Source organism: Carcharodon carcharias, chromosome 20 (assembly GCF_017639515.1).
Source record: "Carcharodon carcharias isolate sCarCar2 chromosome 20, sCarCar2.pri, whole genome shotgun sequence".
Classification (NCBI taxonomy): Eukaryota; Metazoa; Chordata; class Chondrichthyes; order Lamniformes; family Lamnidae; genus Carcharodon; species Carcharodon carcharias.
This window is the reverse complement of record NC_054486.1, coordinates 29,539,531-29,566,707: the sequence shown is the minus strand read 5'-3', so window position 1 is coordinate 29,566,707 and position 27,177 is coordinate 29,539,531. Positions and strand designations below refer to the sequence as shown.

At 41.6% G+C, this 27,177-nt stretch overlaps 1 protein-coding gene and 1 long non-coding RNA gene across 5 annotated transcripts in view; one reads left to right on the top strand and one right to left on the bottom strand.

The window, feature by feature from the left end:
* rmdn3 (regulator of microtubule dynamics 3) overlaps positions 1-27,177 on the top strand; it is a 470,539-nt gene that overhangs the window by 310,667 nt on the left and 132,695 nt on the right. The window lies entirely within an intron of this gene.
* Positions 1,848-26,330, bottom strand: LOC121292255. Of its 2 annotated transcripts, none has more exons than XR_005946238.1 (3): positions 26,251-26,330; positions 5,928-6,159; positions 1,848-2,000 (listed from the first exon to the last, which is right to left on the bottom strand). It is a non-coding gene; the product is annotated as an uncharacterized LOC121292255 (long non-coding RNA). The 2 variants fall into 2 exon arrangements; XR_005946237.1 differs by having other exon boundaries at positions 1,848-1,995.

Sequence of the window (27,177 nt, the reverse complement as noted above, 5' to 3'; positions counted from 1 at the left end):
CACATCAGCCCTATCTTGGGTTAGATTGGAGCTAAGGTTCCTTCATTCTCATGTTCATTCTCACGAATTACTGACAGGTATAAACTAACCAAACCTGCAAAATTTGGACACTACCACCTCACATTTGGATGTTATTAGTACAATAGACTTGTATTTGGCCAGATGTTTTTAAAATAGTAATTCCAAATTAGGAATGGCTCATCATTGGCAAGGAATGTAGCAGTCCAAATTCAGTTTTGCACTCAGCAATTTACATTCCTTGAGCATACCATCCATTTGAGGTTTACCATGAGACGGCAACTTTTGCTGCTTAAATATAGAGCAAAACAAAAGGTAAATCATCAATGTTGAAGAAAACAGCTGTGGTGGAAGGTTGAGATAATAAAATAATTTTACACCATATTTCATAAACATTTACACTTTAAATCCAAAAACTCAACAGGACACTCCTCATTCCATTTTTATTTCCACCCAAGAGTTCCTTATACTTCACAGGACCTTGAGGTCACAACATCTGGGCCCAAAAGAAGGGTGCCAAAGCTCTCAGGAATTCATACCTTGGTTCCTGATAGCCCCCTGCTACTGGTTCCAGTGGTTTCCAAGCACCAACTGAACCCTTCCGAGAGAAATCACAGGGAGAAATCCAAATGAAAAGGGTAGCTCCCTGCATACAAGGATACTTCCTTGCATAATCTGTTCCCAAAGTAATGTGGCTATGGGATATTCCAGACAGAAATTTAAACTAATTATCTCCAACTCCCAAACCTACCCTTTGTTCTACGAAACCATATGAATAACTTAAACCCCTTATTGAGACAGATGTAGACTCTGTCATCATCATGAAACCCAGACAGGGCTGAGCTTTTCAGCACGCATTTCACACCAATTAATGGCCAGCCAGTGTGAACTGGCCGGCAATCCATTTCCCGGCCGATCCCGGGCCAGCCAATCTTACCCGCCCGCTGCGCTGAAAATCCATGCCACCATGGCCACCATTACTGAGACTAGCTTTTAATTCCAGATTTATTAATTAAATATAAATTCACCAGCTGTTCTAGTGGGATTTGAGCCCGGGTCCCCAGAGTGTTAGCCTGGGCCTCTGGATTATCATTCTAATGACTGCCACTATGCCACAACCTCCCCCAGAGGTGCCGACCTTTTTTAATCTTATCTGTCCATTTAAGACCATAAAAGGTGACTATAGTAGAGCAGTAATCTCATCTTCTGTATTCTCACACAATTCCTGTGGGCTGTAAATGGGCACCATCCTGTGGCTTTGCTCAAGGCATTAGGAGGGGGAGGAATTGCCATAGATTGACAGCTCCTTATACATTCTTAACTTTTCTTCGGGAACCAGGTTATTAAGGTAAACAGGAAATGACTGGCTTCCTTTTTTTCATACTTTTTATTCGAATGCTGTGTATTTGTGATATGTGAATGATATTTGAACCAATCAAACAGATGCTAGTATGACATACAGTAAGTGTAGTTAATGGTTTCAAGTGTGACGTGTATAATCAGTTGAGATCCAGTACGAGAGCTGCATAGATATAGATGAGAAATGGGTAACCTTACATACTCGGGAATCAGTGTTCGCAGTAATTGCAATTCTAAAATTACAGGGCAATTCATGTAATGCAGAACATTAAAAGAAAATGTACTTGTTCACAGTTACACAGGGATTCAATGTCAATTCTTTTTTGTTTTTTAAATATGTAAACAATCCATTAAATGAGCATGTAGTTCTTAACTAGATTATATATTTTAAAAATCTTACACACTTCCAAAACAAAGCATACAATAGATCACAGCACGTAAGTTGACCTGGCGTAAAAAGCAGCTTCATTTTTCTGGCCCCAATAATCGTGCTTTTGCATATGCTCTGTTAATAAGCCGACTTACCTTTTCAGTAGTCAGCTTCGATTTTTTGCCCCACAACGCATGTCTTGCTTACCTCATAACTGGGAGCAAGGGTTCTAACAGATGCTGCTGTGTCTGTACTGAGAAGAAGAACAGCTGAAAGTAATTCAAATCAGGGATGTTCAAGAGCACAGAGATCTCAGAAGTTCATAGGGTGGGAGAACACTACAGAGACAGCAGGAATACCAGTTGATCTACCATAAATGTCAACATGTAAGTCGACCTTGGAGTCTTTCAAAAATCCTTCCAAAAACAGGGGTTGACTTACAAGCTGAGTATAAAATGTGAACTGCCAATGTGGGTGAAGTGTGAAAAAAAATAGCACCAGTAACCCATATTAAATTAGTGTGGCATTGTTTATCAAATAAATTAATTGTACAAGGATATCTTTAATCACAATGAAAGCATTTTAAAACTCATCTAATTCATTGTCTTCAGCATTTGACGCAAAGAGTTCATTGGATTCATTCTGAATCACTTCGGCTGTAGCACAATCTTAAGGATCCCACTCTGGATCAGACCTGGTGCTTTAGCTTTCAGAATCATTCCTCCGTAACAAATCATCATCTTCTCCTTCCATTGAATTGGATGTTCAGCATTGCTTGAATGACCTGATGACAGTTTGCGCTAATAGCAAACCATGCTTTAATGACGAAACCTCTGCTGCCTGTCTCCTTAAAATCTTTGACTAAACTTTTGGCCACCTATCCTAATATCTCCTTATGTGTCTCTGTGTCAAATTATGTTTGATAATGCACATGTGAAGCACAATGGAACATTTTACTACATTAAAAGTGCAATATTATATATGTATATATATATATATATATATATATATATACACACACACACATATGAAAGTTGTTGTTAATGCTCAGAATAATGCTGACTATTTTCCTTTCAATTCTGATCATGATAAGTTCTATTGTTGTCTGTGTCGGCCTTCAAAATCCATGGCACAGCAGTCAGGGAGTGTGAAAAATATGTTAAATAGGTATCTTGGATTTACGAAAAGTAAGACATTTTCTCTGCTATTTACTTTAAATCACTTCTTTTTGTAATTAAGTGCTTCATATTCTGATGTTGATGTTTGGCCAGCTGGTATGGCAGTGATTGGAAACTCAACCGTATGGGAAATCGCCCACAAACACTACTTTGTGTTGCATTGGAGATGCCAAGCAATCTTGATGAAATGTAATGCTCAAACAACAAGAAGTTTCTTTAACCATACTGTCAGCAGTAAAACACCCCCTGACTCCTTCTAATTCCTGTAAATCTGTCCAAAGTTACACAACCAGCATGCATGCTGAATGGAAAGCTTAACACGCAATGTCTTGGAATTCACATCAGGTCTTGACATTGGATTTTAGAATTTGCTTGAGCAGAATGGACATGTGAGTTGCATCTGCACAAGCAGCACCGTCAAAGTTACTTTGTCAAAGTGATAGCTGATGGCTAATTACTTAGAAACAATTCATTACAACATTTTGCTTCTGAATTCTTTCATCAGAATTAATTTGTGACCAGTTCAGAGATTGGCCAACTGGCACTGAGCCCTGTACTCACTGCTTTAATCAGACTCCATGAATATTGCTAATTATTAATTGACAGCAAACTCAGACTTTGCATCATAGCCCCTTCAGTTGAAGGGAAGATTCTGAGGAATTACATTTTAAGGAAATGTTGGAGATGCTATTTAAAGTTTAAAGTCCAATATATGGTGGTCTCCTGCACACTATTTTTAAGTTGGAGAAGCCAGTAGAATTGAGTTGCTATCTGGACTTCAAGCATATGTTACTTGTAATCATTATAATCTAACCTTTCTTTTACTATTCCTCATGTCCCTACTGTAATTTATACTGAATAGTGTGTTGCACTATTTGTCCAGGTTCTATATCATAGTGTACATCATATGCCCTTCAATCATGTCATCCTCTATAAACCACAGCTGTGCTTCATGTTTATTGTATATTAATATGAAACATAAAGTCGGATTTTAATCCAGCCAGCCTGGCAGGAATGGCACAGAATGGGTTGGGCAGGAAAGCTGAGGAATGAGGGTTAAAATGGTGGATGAGCGGAAGCTATTGCGTTCTAGCAGTATTCTTTCCTTCTCCCGATGTTTGAACGACCAGGGTTCTGGTAGCATTGAGTCCACCCACCACATGGGAGAAGGGGGCCTAATCAAAATATAAACATGACAGGCATAATTGGTGACTCAATGTCATTTTAAGTTAGCACAGCACCAAAGCCACCATTGAATTGTGGGATGAGACAGCAATGTGGCTGGAAGGGGCCAAAGTAAAAGAAATGTTTTAATTTCTGAAACTGTTTCTTTGGATCAGGAGAAACAGGACTATTCTTCAGGGCCCTACAAGGAATTTGTGCCCCACCACCCACCTCCACTCCTCCAGGAACATGTGTCTCCTTTCCTCAATAAAGACTGATGGATAACTGACATCTTGGAGAATAACGCAATTTAATTTCTTTTCCATTTTCTCTTCATGAGTAAATTGTCAACGGATTAAATCTAGAGAGAACAGACAAGTTTTACCTCAGGAAATGTTGAACAGTCCTTTGCCTGACACTCTTGACTGGTGCAAATCTTTACTACAACACTGGCTGGTAGTGAGTTATCCAAATTTTGCTGGTGTTGAGTTACCAATAATTTGGATAACTCACTCTCCTGCTGTGTTTGTACAGAATGTTTCTGGAAATAATGTTGAAATGTCACCTTGGGCTGTGTCTACATGGAGGGAATCCAGAGCTATGAAATGACAGCAGGTAGGAAATATGTTTATGCAATGAACTTCTGAATGGTAGGGGCATGTACAGAGCCTTTCTTCTGATTGTTTATATTTGAAGAAGTCGGGAATTGGAAGTGAAGTTCTTGTTACACATAGTACAGAGGGGTGCACATTACGTTATGTTTTGAAACTTAAAACATTAATAAATCAGGGAACATGGCAGCAACATACACATCTGAATCAACTGCATTAAAATGCTATGTTTGTGATTTAGATCTGTCTTGTTGGAAGAATAATAGATACATCATAGTATTAAAGGAATCACCAGAATCACCATAACTAAGTCGATTGATTTGAAACAGTGCAGCTAAAAACTAGAAGAGAGAAAATGGGTGTGAAAACAAATTTTCTGGCTCAGTTAGCTCCCTCCATATTATGCCAGAGGCTACCTAAACATAATGCGTGGTCAGGGACCTTCTTATATTAACAAAGTTGACAAAGAAAGCTGAGGTTGATTTAACTGAGGGGTATGCATAATTTGTTCACTCTCCACAGAGGCCTCCATCCTATGGGGAAAAAAATCATCTAGGACAATTAGCCCATTAATAAAATGTTGCCTGGAGCAGCCAAATGACAATTCCCCATGTTCTCCTGTGCAAGGGCCCCTGCTTTAGTTAGCAATCATCAGCCCAGTTTCCATGATTGTTGGCATCAGATTAATCTGTTGTTCCTCATAACAGAAAATGTTAAAATCTCCATTTATCTTTTGTTTCAATGGCATAAACAGTTCTAGACCATTTTCTTCATTCACTGAACTTATAAGTTTCTTCAAACTGATTAAGTTTTTTCAATTGTAATTTTTGCCTGAAAAGTTCTTATGCCATTATTTGCCAGCACTTCCTTGTGTCATAACATATTGATTCCTATCTTCATTAGACTATCTCACCTATACCCTCAATGTTGCCAACTCATCACTATTGGTCAACTCTTGATTATAACTTTTATATTGACTATTAAAGATCCTTCCTAACCACCAATTCATTGGGATCGTCTGGCAGTTCGGAAAATTTCAGACTCAGTCAAGGGGTTTTCCATAAGGTTACTGTCTACATTAGAGAATGTTTCAGAGATCTAGATTGGTAATACTTTTGAGCATAAACATGGTATAACTCATATGTTTATGAAACAGGACTAACTAGATCAACAATTCCACTAAATATATTCTGGTAGCCAAAATGTCAGCTGTCATAAGCCACTTACCTCCTATTTTTCTTAATTGTACTATTTGGGCAGTCTCCTGTACTCTGTAATTGATGGCGAGAATACAGAACCACACAATGGTCTTCATTCATTGCACTGAAGTACTCTTCACAGAGGCACCCCGCTGCCTTGTTATCAGAATCCAAGCCGGCTGGTGAAGTCAAAACCGAGAGTTGATTGACTCTGCTCATTCTCGGACCTCTCCTCCAACACCCAGTGTCCCAGTTATCCCCTATTTATATGTGATCAAAGTACTTAATTAAACAATACCCTTCACCTGTGTATCTTAATAATATAAACAATATAATTAACATACTATTAACAGATCCCTCTTTCTTTAAACAATAAACTTTATAACACACAAATAATTTCAAAACAAATCAAAGAACAAAAAATGATTTTCCGCATTTCTTATAACCCATCATAATATAGGATGTCCATCTTCTGGGAACTTCAGCAATTTCTTCAAGCAAGTGTTCCTATTTGTAAAACAGTTGGATAATTGGTGACTTGCGTCAACCTATCTTATCTTAGAAATCTCTTCTGTCTCTAACATTTTTATACTAGCAAGATCAGTCCTTAACTTTTTCTCAGTCACACTCTTTCTTGGATGTACATTATCCCATAGAGAATGATCATCCACATAACATTCAATTGGCAAAGTTTTCACAGAATTCCCCTTGTATAGGATTTCCCTCAAACTCTTAAATAAGTAAAATCCCACATCAATCACTTCTACTGGAGCCAGTGTTTCTGCAGCTAAGCTGCTTTTAACTACCCTTTTTATTTTCTTCACTTCCCAGGCCAATGGACAACATTTTTTATTCTTTCCCATCAAGATTACAATAAACCCTGCTGTACTAGAATATCCATCCAGAAGATTGGCATGTGAAGCATTGCTAAAATGACTAACTCCATATCATCTGGATCACCCAATGCTGGAAATTTGAGTGCACATTTCACTGAATTTAATTCCTTTAAAGTTGTATTTGCTCTCAGAACTTCCTCAACTGTGGCATGTTTCATCATAATACTCAGTTCCAATACATCAAAACTAGCATCAGGTTTAGTCTGAATGCACAACCAGTTCAGCTGCCCAATCAAACTTCTTAATCGGTCAATTTCTTCCTTGGATGCAGAATCTTCTTTTTGTGAAGACCTGTTCCAATTTATTGAGATGCAGTTGACAATTTCTAAGTAAGACTGTTGATTCAAGGTCAGTTCCAACTTATTCTGCTTAATATCTAATCCTATGTATTTAAAGATCCCTGAAGCCTGACTTCCAATCTTAAACTTCTTCTTTATTTTATCTGTCACCCATTGCTCAAGTTCTGCAGAACCTCCTCACAGAAAATAATCAACGTGCATCATAAAGATGCCTGCTGGTTTCCCCCTGTGATACCAATAGAACATTGCTGGGTCTGCTTTTAGCTGAATACAACCCGTTTTCAACAGGATAGACCTTACTGAGAAATACTATGCCCTTGATGCATCACTGAACCCATAAACACACTTATTTAATTTCCACAATTTCACTTCTATATTGGCAACTGTTTAGATGGTTTCAAAACACGTCTCTTTGAAATTTCTTGCAACGATACAGTTTTTATACCAATCGATTTACATTCCCAGGAATATGTTGCTAAAAGAGCTAAGAAAATCTTCAAGCTCACTTTTCCTGCAGTGGGGAAATCGACTGATATTGATCACCAAGTCTCTATTCGAAACCTTGAGTCACTAGTCTAGCTTTAGCCTTATATGTGCCATCAGGAAGTATCTATTCTGTGCATATCCACCAGTGTGATAAGGCTGGCTGTCCCCGTCTGGTATTTCAGTGTATACACCAAATTCTTTACAACTTTCCAACTCTTTTTTTGTTTTGCATTATTTATTAACTATCTTCTGATTTGTTAGTAGCCACAGACGTTTCATTCATAAAGGCTTTTACTTCTAGTGGCATTTCTACCCTGTTCTATGGTCCTTGTTCTTGTCAAACTATGACCTCTACTCACCCTCCTATCTCGTACTGGACTACTGCTACATGATCTCTCCCTCCTACGACCAGAGTCCCTTCTGCAAGTCCTTGACCTTTTCCTAGAGCTGTGATCACTTCCTGCTCCACTTTCAGAACTCATACTGTGCTTTCTGGCCTTCCCCATCTTTACCTCATTTTGCCAATCCATTGATCTTAGCTTCTTGACCGCATCTTGCACATTCAGTCAATGTTTGTATTTGCTGGTGACTTTTCCTTTTTTCCCTATAGTGGTGGCATCCTTCCATTCTCTGGCCAGCTGTCATATATGTTACTCTAGTGCTAATTTTAGCTATTTGTCCTTTGGGGTAAATAGCCTTATTCTGTTCTTTGGCATCACTTTCTTCATATTTAGTCAGCCTTTTATCTGCCATTCTCTGTTCCACATAATTGTCCAACATATGTGTATGCAAAATGTATGCTGCCTCTTGACTTTCTGTTATCTGTTGAGATTCTGTAAATGGATAATCAGTGCCAATTAGGCTCGATGAATCAATCCTAACTTTTTAAAAATTAATTCATGGGATGTGGGCGTGGCCGCTAGGCCAGCAATTGTTGCCCGTTCCTAATTGCCCTTGAGAAGGTATAAGTGGCTGCCTTCTTGAACCCCTGAAGTTCATGTGGCGTAGGTACACCCACAGTGCTTGATTGCCATGTTGTAAAATTACTGTTTTTCCAACACTGCCTATAACCTGAACTGCACAGGAGTGCTGTGTTTGGTTTGCACAGGAGTGCTGTGTTTGACTGCAGCAGAAAGCTTCAATTGGAGATTGGTGACTGAGGGAGTTTAAGGTTAAATTAAGGGTTAAATTCTATCTAAAGCCTAGTCTTTCTTTATTTTAACAATTAACAAAAAGTTGCTGTTAGGGTTGGAAGGTGAGCTTTAGTCCAGCCTCAAGATGGCTCATACAGGCTCTGCTTGCAACTGTACCTGGTTAATTAGATAATTGGCTTAATCAGGTTTTCAGATGTTAAGTTCAGAGACTATAAAAGTAGGCTATCTTATAGTGCTGACTTTGTCTGCATTGGAGTGCTGTGTTTGGCTGCAGTAAAGAGCTTCGGTTGGAGATTGGTGATTGAGGGAGTTTACGGGTTAAATTCTATCTAAAGTCTAGTCTTTCTTTAATTTAGCAATTAACTAAAAGTTGCTGTTAGGGTTGGAAGAAGATGAATTTTAGACTGGAGGAGAGGCCAGAGAGAGCATTATAAAACGGCAGAAAAAACAGAGGCCGAGACCGGAGAGGAGAGGCGTACCCTCAGGACCTTCAGGCAGTGAAGTTCGAAGTGTTGTCAGGATTCGAAAAGCGATGTGACGCAGGGGAGGCGGCTGATTGGTAAGTATGGTCAGGTGAGTACTTCTACCTTTTCTACTAATTAAACGGCTGCAGTCCATTAGCTTAAACAAAATAAATTGAGGACTTTGGACTGTAGTGGGAGTGTTTGGAGTAAAATAAGGCCCCTAGCATAGTTAGTATTCTTTGAAGATAGTAACTAACAAGCTTAATCTAAAGGGAAGTAATGGCAGCACAGCTTACACCCGTGATGTGCTCAGGATTACAACCAGTGCCACGTGCTAGCGAGAGTAGAAATAACAGGATATAAAGGATGAATGTGTGGCTGAAGAAATGGGGAGGGATTCAGATTCCTGGGACATTGGGACTGGTTCTGGGGAAGGTGGGACCAGTACAAACAGGACGGGTTGCATCTGGGCAGGCCTGGGACCAATGTCCCGGGGGGGGTGGGGGCGGGGCAGATGTTGTTTGCTGGTGCTATCGGGGAGGGTTTGAACTAGAATGGCAGGGGAATGGGAACCTGAGCGGGAGACAGAGGAGGGGAACCAAGGATAGAAACGAAAGACAGAGAAGTAAGAAGCAAAAGTGGAAGGCAGAAAAAACAAGGGTGAAAAACAAATGGAATCATAGTGCAACATAAAGCTAAGCAAGACTGACAAGGTTAAAAAGACAAATCTAAGGATATTGTATCTTAAATGCGCAGAGCATTCACAATAAGGTAGATGAATTAACAGCACAAATAGATATAAATGGTTATGATATATTTGCAATTACGGAGACATGGCTGCAGGGTGACCAAGGATGAGAAGTGAACATCCAGGGGTATTCAATCTTTAGGAAGGATAGACAAATAGGGAAGGGAGGTGGGGTAGCACTGTTAGTAAAAGAGGAAATCAATGCAATAGTGAGGAAGGATATTGGCTCAGAAAATCATAATGTGGATTCTGATTAGGTGGAGATAAGAAAAACCAAGGGCAGGAAATGTTGGTGGGGGTTGTCTATAGGCCCCCAAACAGTAACTGAGATGTAAAGGAAGGCATTAAACAGGAAATTAGAGATATATGCAATAAGGGTACAACTGTAATCATGGGTGACTTTAATCTACATATAGATTGGACAAACCAAACTAGTAATAATACTGTGGAGGAGGATTTCCTGGAGTGTGTACATGGTTTTTTAGATCAATACATTGAGAAACCAACTAGAGAGCAGGTTATCCTAGACTGGTTATTGCACAATGAGAAAGGATTACTTAACAATCTTGTTGTGCAGGGTCCCTTGGGGAAGAGTGACCATAAAATGATAGAATTGTCCATTAAGATGGAGAGTGAAGAAGGGTCCTGAATCTAAATAAAGCGAACTATGAGGGTATGAGGCGTAAGTTGGCAATGATGGATTAGGGAACCTCACTAAAAGGGTTGACGGTGGATAGGCAATGGCTACTACTTAAGGAATGTATGCATGAGTTACAACAATTATTCATTCCTGTCTGGTGCAATAATAAAACAGAAAAGGTGGCTCAACCATGGATTACAAAAGAAATAGTATTAGATTTAAAGAGGAGACATTTAAAATTGCCAGAAAAAGCAACAAGCCTGAGGATTGGGAGCAGTTTAGAATTCAGCAAAAGTGGACAAAAAGATTGATCAAGAAGGAGAAAATAGAGTATGAGAGGAAACTTGCAGGGAACATAAAAAACCGACTGTAAAAGCTTCTATAAATGTGTGAAGAAAAAATGATTAGCAAAGACAAATGTAGTTCCCTTACAGTCAGAAACAGGGGAATTTATAATGGGGAATAAAGAAACGGCAGAAGAATTGAACATGTATTTTGGGTCTGTCTTCACAAAAGAGGACACAAATAATTTTCCAGAAATGTTAGGGAACCAAGGGTCTAGTGAGAGGGAGGAATTGAAGAAAATCAGTATTAATAATAAAATGGTGCTAGAGAAATGAATGGGGTTAAAGGTTGAAAAATCCCCAGGGATTGATAATCTACGTCCCAGAGTACTAAAAGAAGTGGCCCTGGAAATATTGGATGTATTGGTGGTCATCTTCCAAAATTCTGTAGACCCTGGAGCAGCTCTTACAGATTGAAGGGTGGCAAATGTAACTTCATTATTTAAAAATGGTAGAGAAAAAACAGAGAATTACAGACCAGTTAGCCTAATATCAGTAGTGGGGAAAATGCTAGAATCTATTATAAAAGACATAGTAACAGAACACTTGGAAAGCATTAACGGGATTAAACAAAGTCAGCATGGGTTTATGAAAGGGAAATTATGCTTAACTAATCTACTGGAGTTTTTTGAGGTAGTAAGTAGTAGATTAGATAAGGAAGAACCAGCGGATGTGGTATATTTGGATTTCAAGAAGGCTTTTGATAAGGTCCCACATTAGAAGCTAGTGGGCAAAATTAAAACACAAGGGATCGGGGTAATATAGCGGCATGGATTGAGAATTAATTGACAGATCAGAAACAGAGTGGGAATAAATGTGTCTTTTGCCGCAAGGCGACTAGTGGTGTACCGCAGGGATCAGTGCTTGGGTCCCAGTTATTCATGATATATAGAAATGACTTGGTGAGGAAACCAAATATAAAATTTCCAAGTTTTCTGATGATACAAAACTGGACAGGGTTGTGAGTTGTGAGGAGGATGCAAGGAGGCTTCAGGGCAATTTAGACATTTTGTGTGCATGGGAAAACACATGGTAGATGTAGTATAATGTGAATAAATGTGAAGTTATCTGCTTTGGTGTGAAAAACAGAAAGGCAGAGTATTATTTAAATGGTGATATATTGGTAAAGGCGGATGTACAAAGGGATCTAGGTGTCCTTGTACACCAGTCAATGAAAGTAAACAGGCAAGTGCAGCAAGCAATTAGAAGGCCTTCATTTGCAAGAGGATTTGAGTTCAGAAGGAGGGATGTCTTACTGTAGTTATACAAGGCTTTGGTGAGACCATACCTGGAGTATTGCATGCAGTTTTGGTCCCCCTACCTAGTAAAGGATATACTTGCCATAGAGGGAATGCAGCGAAGGTTCACTAGGCTGATATTGGGGGTGACAGAATTGTAGTATGAGGAGAGCTTGATTCGACTGGGCCTGTATTCACTAGAGTTTAGAAGAATGAGAGGGGATCTGATTGAAACATATAAAATTCTAACAAAGCTAGAAAGACTAGATGTAGGGAGGATGTTTCCTCTGGTTAGGGAGTCTAGAACCAGCGGCCATATTTTCAGGATACATGGGAGGCCAATTAGGACTGAGGTGAGGAAAAATTTCTTCATTCAGAGGATGGTCAACCTGTGGAATTCTCTAGCATAGAAGAAGGCTGTGGAGGCCGGGTCACTGAGTATATTCAAGAAAGAAATTGATAACTTTTTGGATATTAGGGGCATCAAGGGGTATGGAGAGAAAGTGGGAATGTGGGGTTGAGATAGAGGATCAGCCATGATTATATTGAGTAGTGGAGCAGGCTAAAAAGGCCAAATGGCCTACTCCTCCTGGTTTCTATGTTTCTAACTCAGGCCTTTCCACTCTTTCGGCCATTCTCTTTTGTAATATACCATGCCTCCTGGATTAAAATTTACCTTTGGCCTTGTGCAGTGCCGGTTTGGTGCCAAATTTTCTCTGGAAGTTCAGCTTTGAGGACCCTAGGACAGGCAGTCAGCAGCATCTAAAGGAGAGTGCGAGAGGAGGACCCTGGGACAGGCAGTCAGCAGCACGTAGAGAAGAGTGCGAGAGGAGGACCCTGGGACAGGTAGTCAGCAGCACCTGGAGAAAGTGCGAGAGGAGGATCTAGCATCTAGTCTATACTCAAATAGGAGTAAGGGTAAAATAAAAGCAAGGGTCCGTATTCTATTTAGTTAAGATATGCCTGGGGAGCTCAGTTCCATGTTTTGCACATCCTGCGCTCTGTGGGAAATCCTAGACACTCCTGGTGGTCTGGATGACCACGTGTGCAGGAGGCGCCTCCAACAAGAGCAACTCGAGCTCTGGGTTTTGGAGCTTGAGCGGCAGCTGGGGCCACTGCGGGGCATTCACAAGGCTGAGAGGTTCGTGGATAGCACGTTTCAGGACATGGTCACTCCGCAGCTTAAGGAAGTGCAAGAAGAGAGGGAATGGGTGACCGCCAGACAGAAGAAGGGGACCAGGCAGGTAATGAGGGAATCCCCTGAGTGCATCTCGCTCGCAAACTGTTTTTCGGCCTTGGAAAACGGTGAAAGTGACAGTTCCTCTGTGGAGGCCAACCAGAGCTAAGGCCATGGTACTGAAGGTGGTCCAGCTGCTCAGGGGATGAGGAAGAAGTGTGGAAGGGCGATAGTGGTAGGGGATTCATTAGTGGGAGTAGACAGGCGCTTCTGTAGACATGACTCTGGGATGGTATGTTGACTTCCAGGTGCCAGGGTCAAGGATGTCATGGAACAGCTGCAGAGCATTCTAAAGGAGAAGGGTGAATAGCCCGAGGCCATGGTCCATGTTGGGACCAATGACATAGGAAGAATGAGAAATGAGATCCTGCAAGCAGACTTTAGGGAGTTAGGTAGCAAATTGAAAAGCAGGACTTCAAAGGTAGTAATCTCCAGATTACTCCCAGTGCCACGCAGTAGTGAGTATAGGAACAGAAGGTTAGGGCAGGTGAATGCGTGGCTGGAGAAAAGATGCAGGAGGGAAGGCTTTAGGTTTATGGGCATTGGGATTGTTCCTGGGGGAGGTTGGGACCTGTACAAGTTGGATAGGTTACATCTGAACAGGAATGGAACCAACATCCTCACGGGGAGATTTGCTAATGCTGTTGGGGCAGATTTAATCTAAATTGGCAGGGGGATGGGATCCTGAAAAGTAGTTCAGAGCGGGGAGAAGCTGAGATGGAATGAGAAGTTCAAATGCTAGTGAATCTGGAAGGCAGAGGAAACATTGGCCAGATAAGAAAGAAGTGAGTTTAGCAAGGCTAAATGGAATATATATTTAATGCAAGGAGCTTGAGGAATAAGACATATGAGCTGAGGGCACAGTTAGGCACGTGGGAGTATGATATCATAACTATGACCAAGACTTGGCTAAAAGAGGGGCAGGATTGGCAGCTCAACATTCCTGGTTATAGGGGATACAGACGAGATAGAGAGGGGGACAGAAGAGGAGGGGGGATCATAATATCGATCAAGGAATCAATTATAGCAGAGAGGAGGGATGATATCTTGGAAGGATCATCAAATGAGGCCATATGGGTAGACGTAAAAATCACAAAAGGGGCAAATACACAGTTGAGTGTGTACTATAGGCCCCAAATAGTCAGGGGGAGATAGCGGATCAAATATGTAATCAAATTTCAGAGAAGTACAAGAATAATAAGGCAGTAATAGTGGGGGATTTTAACTATCCAAATATTATCTGGGATAGTTTTTGTGTAAAAGGTAGGGAGGGAGCAAAATTTTTAAGTTGCATCCAGGAGAACCATTTTAGTCAGTTCATAGCCCAATAAGGGAGGTGCAGCTCTGGACATAATATTTGGAAATGAGCCAGGGCAGGTGGAAGGCATATCTGTAGGGGAGCATTTTGGAGATAGTGACCTTAACTCAGTTCGATTTAGGATAGTTATGGAAAAGGATAAGGTTGGCCTGGGAATAAAAGTTCTAAACTGGAGATACGATTTGGCCCAAGTGTACTGGGAGCAGCTACTCGCAGATAAAATTGTGTCAGAGCAGTGGGAGGCATCCAAGGAAGAAATAGCGAGAGTACAAGGCAAATATGTTCCCGTAAAGACAAAGGTGGAGACCAAATCCAGAGAACCCTGGATGTCAAGGGACATAAAGATTAAGCTTGGAAAAGAAGAGGAGCTTACGGCAGATACTGAGGGCTTAAAATGGCAGAGTCCCCGGAGGAGTATGAAAAGTGCAGGAGGGAACTTAAAAAGAAAGGAAAGCTTAGAGAGTGCATGAGAAAGCATTGGCGGGTAGAATAAAGAAAACCCCAAGGGTTTTTAAAAATATATGAAGAGCAGAGAATAACTTGGGAAAGAGTCGGGCCAATTATGGACCATGGAGGTAATCTGTGTGTAGAACCGGAAGACATGGGTACAGTCCTCAATGAATACTTCGCATTGGTCTTCACAATGGAAAAGAACGACGCAGGTATAGACATCAGGGTGGGGGACTATGAAATATTAGAGGAAATTAACAGAGAGAGAGAGAGAGGAGGTACTAGTGGGTTTAGCTGCCTTAAAAGTGGATAAATCCGCAGGCCCGGAATGAGATGTATCCCAGGCTGTTGAGGCAAGGGAAAAGATATTAGGGGCCCTGGCAGTAATTTTTAAATCCCCTCTGGCCACAGATGAGGTGCCAGAGGACGGGAAGACTGCTAATGTTATCCCATTATTAAAAAAGTAGGAAGGGAAAGACCAGGAAATTACAGGCCAGTCAGTCTAACCTCGGTGGTAGGGAAGTTATTAGAAAGAATTCAGAGGGACAGAATATATGTGCACTTGGAGAGACATGGATTAGTCAGGGATAGTCAGCATTGATTTGTTTAGGAAAGGTTGTGTTTTGTCAAATTTGAACAAATTTTTTGAGGAGGTAACCCAGAGTGTTAATGAGGATAATGCATTTGATGTTGCCTACATGGACTTCAGCAAGACTTTTGATAAGTCCCTCATGGCAGACTGGTCAAGAAAGTAATAACCCATGGGATCCAAGGCAAAGTGGCACCTTAAATCCAAAATTGGCTGAGAGGGAGGAAGCAGGGGATCATGGTAGAGGAATGTTTCTATGACCAGAAATGTTTCCAGTGGCGTTCCACAGGTCTCGGTGCTTGGGACCTTGCTGTTTGTGGTGTACATAAATAATTTGGAATTAAATGTAGGGGATATGATCAAGAAGTTCACAGATGACATGAAAATTGGTATGGTGGTAAATAGTGAGGAGGATAGCCGCAAACTGCAGGAGAATATCAATGGACTGGTCAGGCAGGCAGAGCAGTGGCAAATGAATTAAACCTGGAAAATGTGAGGTAATACACTTGGGGTGGGTTGGGGGTGCGGGGTGGGGGGGGGGTGTTGCTGGTGGCGGCAGTGGGTGGTGGGGTGCAGCTAACAAGGCAAGGGATTACACTATGAATGCTAGGACCCTGGGGGGACCTTGGTGTGCATATCCACAGATCCCTGAAGGTAGCAGGGCAGGTAGATAAGGTGGTTAAGAAGGCATATGGGAAACTTGCCTTTATTAGCCGAGGCTGTTATGACACATCAATTGGTAAAGGCAGAGTTACTTAAAATCCCAGAGGGAAACTTTAAACAACGGTCATAACCTATATTTTCAATTGGTGTATTTGAGATGCAGCTTTGAATTCAGAAATGAAACCACCAAGCCTCCAGAGGTTTTTTATATAAATTAAATGAAACATTTATCAATTTTAATAAGAAATTAAACACATACACATCTATAAATTACTACAATAATAACTATTAAACAAATCCCCAAATTAATCACTCCCAGGTAATCTTCCCCAAGGCAACAATAACCCATAGACTTAAACAGACAGCAGGCAAAGCACATTTTATCTTACGAATTCAAAATGAGTTCCCTTTCAATTTGTTCCTTCGCAGACACTGGTAGGCTTACAGGCTTAGATCTTACATGCCTCTAACTTCCACACACACAACTCTTTTGTATATACCTAGCCTTTCCTTTGAATGCAAATTCTCATTGTATCACCAGGCCCTTTGAACTCCACCTCTTTTAACAATAAAACCCCTTTCATTGTACCAATTTTATTAGTAATATAAACGTATTGCTTGGTGTCTCCTAGCTAGGTGCAAGATTTCACCCCTAGTCTTATTCAACAAAATGCAGATATATACGTTACTGTTTACATCTCAAAACTACTATACATCAAAGCACCCAGACTGGCTGGCTTTAATCCACTTAACACACACACACCCACAGACACAGACCCTACTACAAGTCCAATTTAAAATAATTTCCAAAAACATTATATACATTATTATCTCTTCATGACAGAGGCATAGAATACAAGACCATGGAGGTTATGCTGGAACTGTATAAAACACTGGTTAGGCCACTACTGGAGTCCTGCTTGCAGTTCTGGTCACCACATTATAGGAAGAATGTTATTGCACTGGAGAGGGTGCAGAGGAGATTTACCAGGATGCTGTCTGGGCGAATGGGTCTGAGCTATGAGGAAAGATTTGAGGTTGTTTTCCTTGGAGCAGCGATGGTTGAGAGAGGTCCTGATAGAGCTGCATAAGATTATTAAGTGTATAGATAGGGTGAATAGGAAGGCACATTTTCCACTAGTAGAGGGGTCAATAACCAGGGGGCATAGATTTAAGGTAAGAGGTAGAAGGCTAAGAGGGGAGTTGAGGAGAAGCCTTTTCGCCCAGAGAGTGTTAGGAGTCTGGAACTCACTGCCTGAAAGGTGGTTGAGTCAGAAACTCTCATAACATTTAAAAAGTATTTAGATATTCAATTGCGTTGCCATAGTCTCCGAGGCTATTGGCCAAGTGCTGGAAAATGGGATTAGTGTAGTCAGATCTTTGTTGACTGGCACGGACATGATGGGCTAAATGACATCCTTCTGCACTGGAAACGTCTATGAGTCTAAATGCCCTTCTCCCTGCATGCAGGGCAGGGCATTCAAGTACTAAGAAAAAATTGAACCAATTGTAGTCCCTTCCAAGGCTGGGGTATGATCCCACATCACAAAAAATATTTTTAGATTTCTCCCATAAGCTAATTGATAGGAACAAAAACAATAATTACTGGAAAAACTCAGCAGGTCTGACAGCATCTGTGGAGTAAAAGACAGAGTTAACATTTCGAGTCCATATGACTCTTCATCAGAACTAAATAGGAATTGAAATGTGATGAAATATAAGTTGTTTAAGGGTGGGGGGGGACAGGTGGAGCTGGATAGAGGGCCAGTGATAGGTGGAGGCAAAGGAGAGATTGCCAAAGATGTCATAGACAAAAGGACAAAGGGGTGTTGATGGTAGTAATATTAGCTAAAGGATGTGCTAATGGTGACATTAAGGGTAGAAAGCAGGATAAGCAAGTGACAGATAGCCCTAGTAGGGGTGGGGTGGGGGGAAGGGATCAAAATAGGCTAAAAGGTCGAGATAAAACAATGGATGGAAATAAATTTTTAAAATAATAATAGAAATAGGTGGGAAAAGAAAAAAAATATATATAAAATATATATAATAATTATTCGGAAAAAGGGGATCAAAAAGGAGGTGAGGATGGAGGAGAGAGTTCATGATCTGAAGTTGTTAAACTTAATGTTGAGTCCGGAAGGCTGTAAAGTGCCTAATCGGAAGATGAGGTGCTGTTCCTCCAGTTTGCGTTGAGCTTCACTGGAACATTGCAGCAGGCAAAGAACAGACATGTGGGCATGAGAGCAGGATGGTGTGTTGAAATGGAAAGCGACAGGAAGGTCTGGGTCATGCAAAGTGGTCACCCAGTCTGCGTTTGGTCTCTCCAATGTAGAGGAGACCGCATTGGAAGCAGCGAATGCAGTAGACTAAATTGAGGGAAGTGCAAGTGAAGTGTTGCTTCACTTGAAAGGAGTGTTTGGACCCTTGCACGGTGAGGAGGGGGGAAGTAAAGGGGCAGGTGTTGCACTTCTGCGGTTGCATAGGAAGGTGCTGTGGGAGGAGGTTGATGTGTAGGGGGTGATGGAGGGAACGGTCCCTATGGAATCCCGACAAGAGGGGTGAAGGGAAGATGTGTTTGGTGGTGGCCTCATGCCGGAGTTGGCGGAAATGGTGGAGGATGATCCTTTGAATGCGGAGGCTCATGGGGTGATAAATGAGGACAAGGGGGACCCTATCATGGTTCTGGGAGGCAGAGGAAGGTATGAGGGCAGATGTGCGGGAGATGGGCCAGACACAGTTGAGGGCCCTGTCAACCACCTTCGGTCTGTCCATAAGCATGACCCAGACATTCCTGTCGCTTGCCATTTCAACACACCATCATTCTTTCATGCCCACATGCCCGTCCTTGGCCTGCTACAATGTTCCAGTGAAGCTTAACGCATATTGGAGGAACAGCACCTCATCTTCCGATTAGGCACCTTACAGCCTTCCGGACTCAACATTGAGTTCAGCAACTTCAGATCATGAACTCTCTCCTCCATCCTCACCTCATTTTTGATCCCCTTTTTTCTGATTATTATATTTTTTTTATATGTGTATTTTTCTTTTCCTACCTATTTATATTATTATTTTTAAAATTTATTTCCATCCATTGTTTTATCTCCACCTTTTAGCCTATTTTGATCCCTTGCCCCCATCCCGTCCCCAGTAGGGCCATCTGTCACTTGCTTATCCTGCTTTCTACCCTTAATGTCACATTTAGCACAGCCTTTAACTAATATCACTATCATCAACACCCCTTTGTTCTTTTGTTTATGACATCTTTGGCAATCTCTCCTTTGCCTCCACCTAACACTGGCCCTCTATGTAGCTCCACCTGTCCCATCCCCCCTTAAACATATTTCACCACATTTCTATTCCTCTTTAGTTCTGATGAAGAGTCATACGGACTCGAAACGTTAACTCTGTCTTCGTCTCCACGGATGCTGTCAGACCTGCTGGGCTTTTTCAGCAATTTTTGTTTTTGTTACAGATTTCCAGCATCCGCAGTATTTTGCTTTTAGCTAATTGCTAGGGACTGTAGCCCCCAACTATTTGAAGTGAATTCTTTGAATGGACTGCCCGTGCCAGGGCAAATGTCAGTTTACAGCTCAGTTGGTCAGCTAAGATTTTGTGAAACATCTCATCGGTTACTGCATGATTTTTTTTTCACAAATTCCATTACTAAAGGGACTTTCTGATGTTGTGTTCATTACCATACTGTTCATATTTTCACACATGCTTTTAAATTCATGCTTGGCCAATTCCCCTCTCCGCCCCACCCCATTGCCAGTTAGGAATTTAATCTGTGCTCCCATTCCAGTTCCTATCCATTTTTCCATTTATCTTAAGGTTCAGCTTCAGAGAATAACAGTAGAAAATCATACCCTGATATGGTGAAGTCAAAACCAAGACACAAAGCTTTTATTTACCAAGGGTTTATTGACTTTGTTCAGCCTCATACCTATTCATCAACAGAATATTGTCGAAGGGTCATGAGGACTCGAAACGTCAACTCTTTTCTTCTCCGCCGATGCTGCCAGACCTGCTGAGTTTTTCCAGGTAATTCTGTTTTTGTTTTGGATTTCCAGCATCCGCAGTTTTTTTGTTTTTATTATTATAATGTAAGCAATATAATTGATATATTATTAACAGCCCTCATTTCTTTACTTGGAACATAATATAGTTTATTGTTGTTCCCACCTTCTGGTTCAGTACTTGCTTCAAAAGAAGCTGTGGTCCTGGAGAGGTGAAAGCATATTTTAGTTCTTAAAAGAATTGGTGATGGTCACGTGGATGTTGGTTTTAATGGATGTTGTCCTTTTCAATTTTTAGCTGTTTGGAATAACACAAACCTGACCTAACCCTAGGTGTGTCCAGAATGCCTCAATCAGAAAAAATTGTGTTTGAAGAAATAACTAGCAGGGTAGATAAAGAGGAATCAGTAGATGTAGTGCATTTGGATTTTCAAAAGGCATTCAATAAAGGGCTACGTGTAAGGTTGCTGCACAGAATAAGGACTCATGGCAATTGGGGGTCATTTATTAGCATGGCTAGAGGATTGGTTAACAGAGAGAAAACAGTAGGAATAACAGGGGCAGAATTTTGCCCTTGGTGGGTGGTGGGAGGTGGGGGGGGGGGGGGGGGGGGGGGGGGGGCGGGGCGAGGGGATGGTGCGGTTGGGAAGCCGACCGCCACCCACAATCGCACCGCACCGCGATTTCACACTGGCGGACCAATTAAGGCCCACCCGGCATGAAACACATGCGGCAGCACTGAGCACTGTCTGTGTAAGGGTGGGGGAGGAGGAGGGCGAGTGGGCTGAGCGCGACCTTCATGCATGCACGCAAGTGAGCGCTGCATAATCTCCCTGAGGCACAGAGCTGTCTCAGGGAGATGAAGAGATATAACAAAAAATAATAAAATAAAAATGTAATAAAACATGTCCCCTCATGAGCAGGGACATTTTATTAATTCAGTTGCGAAACTTTCATTTTATTTTTACTTGCTTTTGGAAACCTCATCCCACGTGCACCCTCCGACCGACCTATTGCATGACTGCACGTTGACATCGGCACACTGGGCCGACATCAACGCGCGTTACAGGTGCACACCTGCCTGCCAAGCGAAAATTTCTGCCCTAGGTCATTTTCAGTTTGATAAGCTCTTACTATTGGGCAAGAATAAGTGCTTGGCCCTCAGCTATTTACAATGTTACAATTCCCATAGAGATCGATAATTATTAAAACAAAATTCAAACTTCAAGTTAATAGCTGAAAGAATTTTTCACATTTTAAAAATTTTACTGTGACAAATGACTAAAAAGCACAATTAACTAAGCACTTCTTCTTATAGGCAACTTATACTTTCAACTACTGAGAGAAACACCCTCCTTTCATAATTACCACACATCGCACTCAAAGGACTTATAGCCCTCAAAACAAATAGTCCACGGTTGGTCCCAGTTTCCAATGAGTTCCCATATCCCCAATTCACCAAGTAATAACTTCAAGTGACCATCTCCAAGCACTTTGTTCAGTTTTCAGAGAGTTTCTTAAATCCACCACCAGCAGTACATCTTGTTCAATGAATCTTCTTCCTCTGGCCATGCCAGGATGAATCTCCTGGAATCCTGAGATTGCAGCAGGATGCATCTCTATCACTAGAGACCATCTTCCATCTGCATCTAGCTGTGGTAGCTCACAAAACCTGACCAGCTGTGCTCACTCTGCGGAACTTCTGCTGCCTGTCTGCGATATTTATTGATTTGTAGAGAAGCCTTGTAACCTGATCTCAAAATTGGCTTCCTCTGCCCTCTTCTCCATGGCAATGTGAAACACATTAACCTTGTATCTAGGGTAGAAATGCTAATTAGTTATCCTTCACCTCAACTCCCTCTCATCTTAGAAGTAAATGGATAGTTTACCGTTGAGCTGTTTACAATCTGATACCTGCTTCACCTTTCTGGAACTTTGGGAGACTCAAACTCTGCTTATTGTAAACTCAGAGTCTGGTGCCATTGTCTCCAAGCATATATACCTTGCACCTTTTCAGTAATACAAACTGAGCCTTCCTTTATCTCTAACAATCAAATCACCAAGGCTTAATGTTAGGGAGACGGCAGAACAGGTCACGCGACCCCCTTCATTTACCCTAAATTTAATACTACAATCCCAAAGTATAATTTTATAAACCTCATAATTGTAACAACAATTTATATCAATGACTTATACAAAATGACTGAGTGGCATATATCCAATTTTGATGTTGGCATTTATTACAAGGAGATTGAAGTACATGAATAAGGGCATCTTGCTGTAGTCATGTAGGGCTGTGTATAGTTTTGGTCCCCATACCTGAGGAAGAATATACTTGCCTTAAAGGAGTGCAGCAAAGTTGTTCACTAGATTGATTCTTGACTAATGATGAGAAGTTGAGTAAGTTGCACCTATACTCTCTAGAGTTTAGAAAAATGAGAGGTGATCTAATTAAAGCACATAAGATACTGAGAGGCTTGACCTTGTTGATGCTGAGAGATTGTCTTCCCGAGCTGAAGAGCCTAATTCTAAAGGGCATTGACTCAGGATAAAGGTTCAATCATTTAGGGCTGAGATATGGAGAATTTTCTTTACTCAGAGGTTTGTGAATATTTGAAATTTTACACCCCAGAGGGTTGTGAATGCTCAGTTTCTGAGTATATTCAAGACAGATCAATAGCTTTTTGGATACTAAGGGAATCGAAAAATATGGGAATCAGACAGGAAAGTGGAGTTAAGGTGAATGGTGGAGGAGGCTTGAGGGCCCTTATGGACTATTGCTTCTCCTATTTCTTATATTCTTACCCCAGAAGGAAAAATCAGTTGAAACTGGGTGAAGACTGCTATTGTATCTAACCGGCCTCTAACCAGAATAACCGATGCATAACAAGAGGAACCAGAACAACTGGGAAAATAAACTGGAAATCAGTTGGCGCCTGATTTTGTCAGACAGCTTTGGCTGTGGCCAGTTGTGATTTACTGGGAACTGTTGACTTAACTGAGAATTGACTGGCTGAAGTGTATTCATTGTTAGATTCCGTATGGTCCCCTGCATTCTGTGTGTCACATATGTCTCATTAGAGTAGTGTTCCCCATTCTTGTGTGTTATCAGATAGAAAAAAGTTGTGTTCCCTTGCCCATGTGCTGGTTATCGAATTTGGCCAAGTTATCAGATTACACAGACTCTTTCCCGATACCTCCACCCTGGATAACCATCTGTCTTGTATTTTATGGGATGCAGGAATGGGTGGTCTGACAGGCAAGGGGAAACAAGAGGTTCCGGGGGTTTGGAGGTCCAGCAGACCATTGGGAATGGGGAAATGGGGAGCAGAGGGGAAAATGGGGCGGGGGAGTGGAGGGGCCATAAGGAGTGAGGAGGTGGTGGGGTCCAGCTGCAGGGGTTTACAGGGGGTTGCTGGTGTTGGGGGCGGGGGGGCAGCCCTTTTCAACCCCCTTGCCCTCCCATTCACCCCCTCCCTAACCTGGCCCCTGCACCCTGCCCCTTTATCCTCTCCCTCACCATTTCCTGCCCTCCCTCCCTTGATCGCCCTACCACCATCACTCGCCCTCCCTCCTATCCACCCACTTCCGCCCTTGCCCTCCCATCCACCCACACCCGCCCTTGCCCTCCCGCCCTTACCTCCTCTGGCTTCCCGGTCTCCCATTCTCACCCACCCCTGCCCTCCTACCTAGTCCTCCTCCTTGCCCTCCCTCTCCTCCCCACATCCTCCTCCCTCTTTCTGCCACCTGCCCTCCCACCTCACCCTTCCCTGCCCTCGCCCTCCCCTGCCCTCCCCTCTCCCGTGTCATCCCTCTCTCTCCTCCCCCACCCTACCTCCCTCTCCCTCACCAACCCTCCCCCTCAACATATTTCGCTCACCATCCGTCCCCCTCCACCCCTCCCCACTACCACTAACTCCAATCCTTCACCCACGCGCCAACGCTTTATTTTCAGCCAAATGGCAGAACTTTGGGTAGTAAAAGCTCCAAGTGTTATACAACAGGTGGTCAGTCAGCAGCTGAGAGATAAAAGGTAGGATGAGATAGAAATTAATCGGTACTAACATTTGGCTTACAGGACAACCTTTTAAAGAAGTGAGCAAAACATGAAGGACACTAGCATTTTTTTTTTTCTTTTTTTTTCCTTTGATGGAGTCTTTTGCATGTTTTGATACGGGGTCTTGCTATATCTCCGCCCATTCGTGAGATACACCTGTACTTCTGATACAGGCAGGGATTGGGATATTGTGCCAGACCGAATTGAAGATTTGCTAAAGAAGGTATTGGTGGTCTACTGCAGCAGAAGGAAGAGGGTATTCTGCCTGCCGAATTTTACCTGATGCTAATGGGGCCTGTGCATACGATCATTTCAGAGGGCCTTCTACATTGAAACCTCCAAGTCCCCTCTCACCATGTTATGATGCTAACAGGTGGTCCTAGTGTCTCTTGTTCAATTGGGGCAAACAGCAGCTGCTGTGTTCTTCTAATTTTTATTATATGCGTCCTGATGGGCACATTTTAGGCTGCTGAGTATTTGGCTGAAAATAAGTTGCCAAAGATTCTAACAAGACAAATGCAAAAGCAAGGAAGTCATAATGAACCTTAATAAAGCACTCATTTGTCCACAACTGAAGTATTGTGTCCAATTCTCGGCACTGCACTTTAGGATGAGAAATAAAGGAGGTGGGGACCCAGCAAAGTGTATCCTCAAGCATATTTCCGTTCAGGCTTGAAAAATATCAACGGGGGACCAGCCAGAGAATTTAGCATCACCACCTGAATCAATAGCCTCTCGAGTTCACACGCTGTCAGATCTGCTGTGTGCATCTAGCATTTGTAGCTTTTCTCTTATCTCAGCTTTGAACACGGTGCTTTTGTAAATACAGAAATATTCAACTTACGGCAACTTGTTGTGGATCTCTGTTTTGCCGACATGCTTCAAGTGTTCACAGCTTGATTTTATTGTACTGTACTGAACTAAGTATATGTTTTGGATAAATTAATGTGTATTCAGTGGTTTTATAAAAATGATTTATTTGAATTACTGGTGGTTTGAAAAGAAATTGATGCCGAATTTATAGTACTTGTTCTCCCCAGTTGTGAAATTGTATCTGACTTAATAGACTTGGCATTTCTGTTTGACCGTTTTCTAGGAAAAAAATCAGAGAGGCAGTCATTAAAAGTGTATGGTTGCCCTGCTGTGTAGATTAATTATTGTGCTTCAAGAAAGCATTTAAACAGAACAGCCTTGAGGTCAGTAGTACGCTCATGGTGATACTTCTGACAGCATGACTGAAACTTGGGTGTTCTCAAATACTTAACAATGAACAAATATTTCCAATTATTTTCTCAGCTGTGAGATCAATGAAAGCAGAGTTGCCTCACAGCATGGCAAATGCTTTGCCTGCATCTAGCTTTGAGTTTGGAATTAACATTCCCTGTGTTGCAATTGGTCAGCATTTGAAATCATGCTGTGAAAACTTTAAAAATATGGGTTGGGGGCAGAGGGGTGAATGCTGAATTTTGTACAGCAAAGAAGTGCCTCTGCAACCTGTTGAGTTAGCTGAGGACTCTGGGATTGCCTTGCATGGTTGACCCCTTCCCTCTCCTCAGTTTCTCCTTCCCAATTGTTGTAGCAGACATTAACTCCTAGACATTGCCGGATTTCATTTGATGAAATTTGTTCAAATATATCACACTTTTTGAGGAAAATACTTTTTATGAATCACCCCCTCAATAATATGCCCAATGTTCATCCAAAATGTCTTCACAGAATATGAATTATGCATTTAGCTAGATATAATTGTACCTTTTGCATATGCAACTGTCTCCCAAACGCTGCCATTCTCAGGAACTCTTTTTTCATGCAGAATATTGAAGGCAACCATCAGCAATGAAAAATTGTTGCTGTATTTTTATCAGCGTTTTCCTAAAAATTATGTTGTATCACAAAGATCACATGGCCCCCTCCCACTGCTGGTTAAGAGTGATTCTCTGCCTTGTCATAGATTGCACATTTATCTCCTCCCTGATGATGCTGCTGCTTCAAGAATCAAACTTTACTGCATACAAAAAATGAAAATTCACAATCTCATGAATAGTTTTGAGTGGCTATGATTTCTGACTCAATGATCATTCATGTTCAATCACCTGGATCAGCAGCATTATTAGCTGGGAGCCCTGAGGAGCAAGAAGAGGTTTAGAGGAAGTGTGCCAGCACAATCTAGAAAAAAGGGAAGAAAATATCAGTTTGAATTGGAGGAGGAGATTGAGTAAAATACCCGAAAGAACTGGGGAAAGGGGAATGCCAGCATGAACTTAGGTTGGGTGAAAAATAAGAACATGAATTGGAGTGGAGGAGGGCTTAATTCTGAAATAATTTCACATGCGATGAAACAAGTTCAAAACAGATTCAACAATCAGATTTAATAACTAGGAAGTGTGATTAATATTCACAGAGGCCTGCAGTTGCTTTGCAATAAGTTTTCATTACAATTTTCCAGTTATCTGATTCATGACCTGCGGAGTCATGGTTTTTAAGAGTATAAATTAGATTATGGGAAATCCTTGCGAAACATATCCCATTCCTGAAAGCTGACAGCAACCCATACTGCTAAATTAAGTGAACTTTCCTTGTCCATATATTGGCAACACCATCCTCTTCCCCCACAATCAAATAAGCTTGTCATTGTCCCTGCTTAGGATGTCTAGTTGACTGAGACTAGCAGGGCCTCAG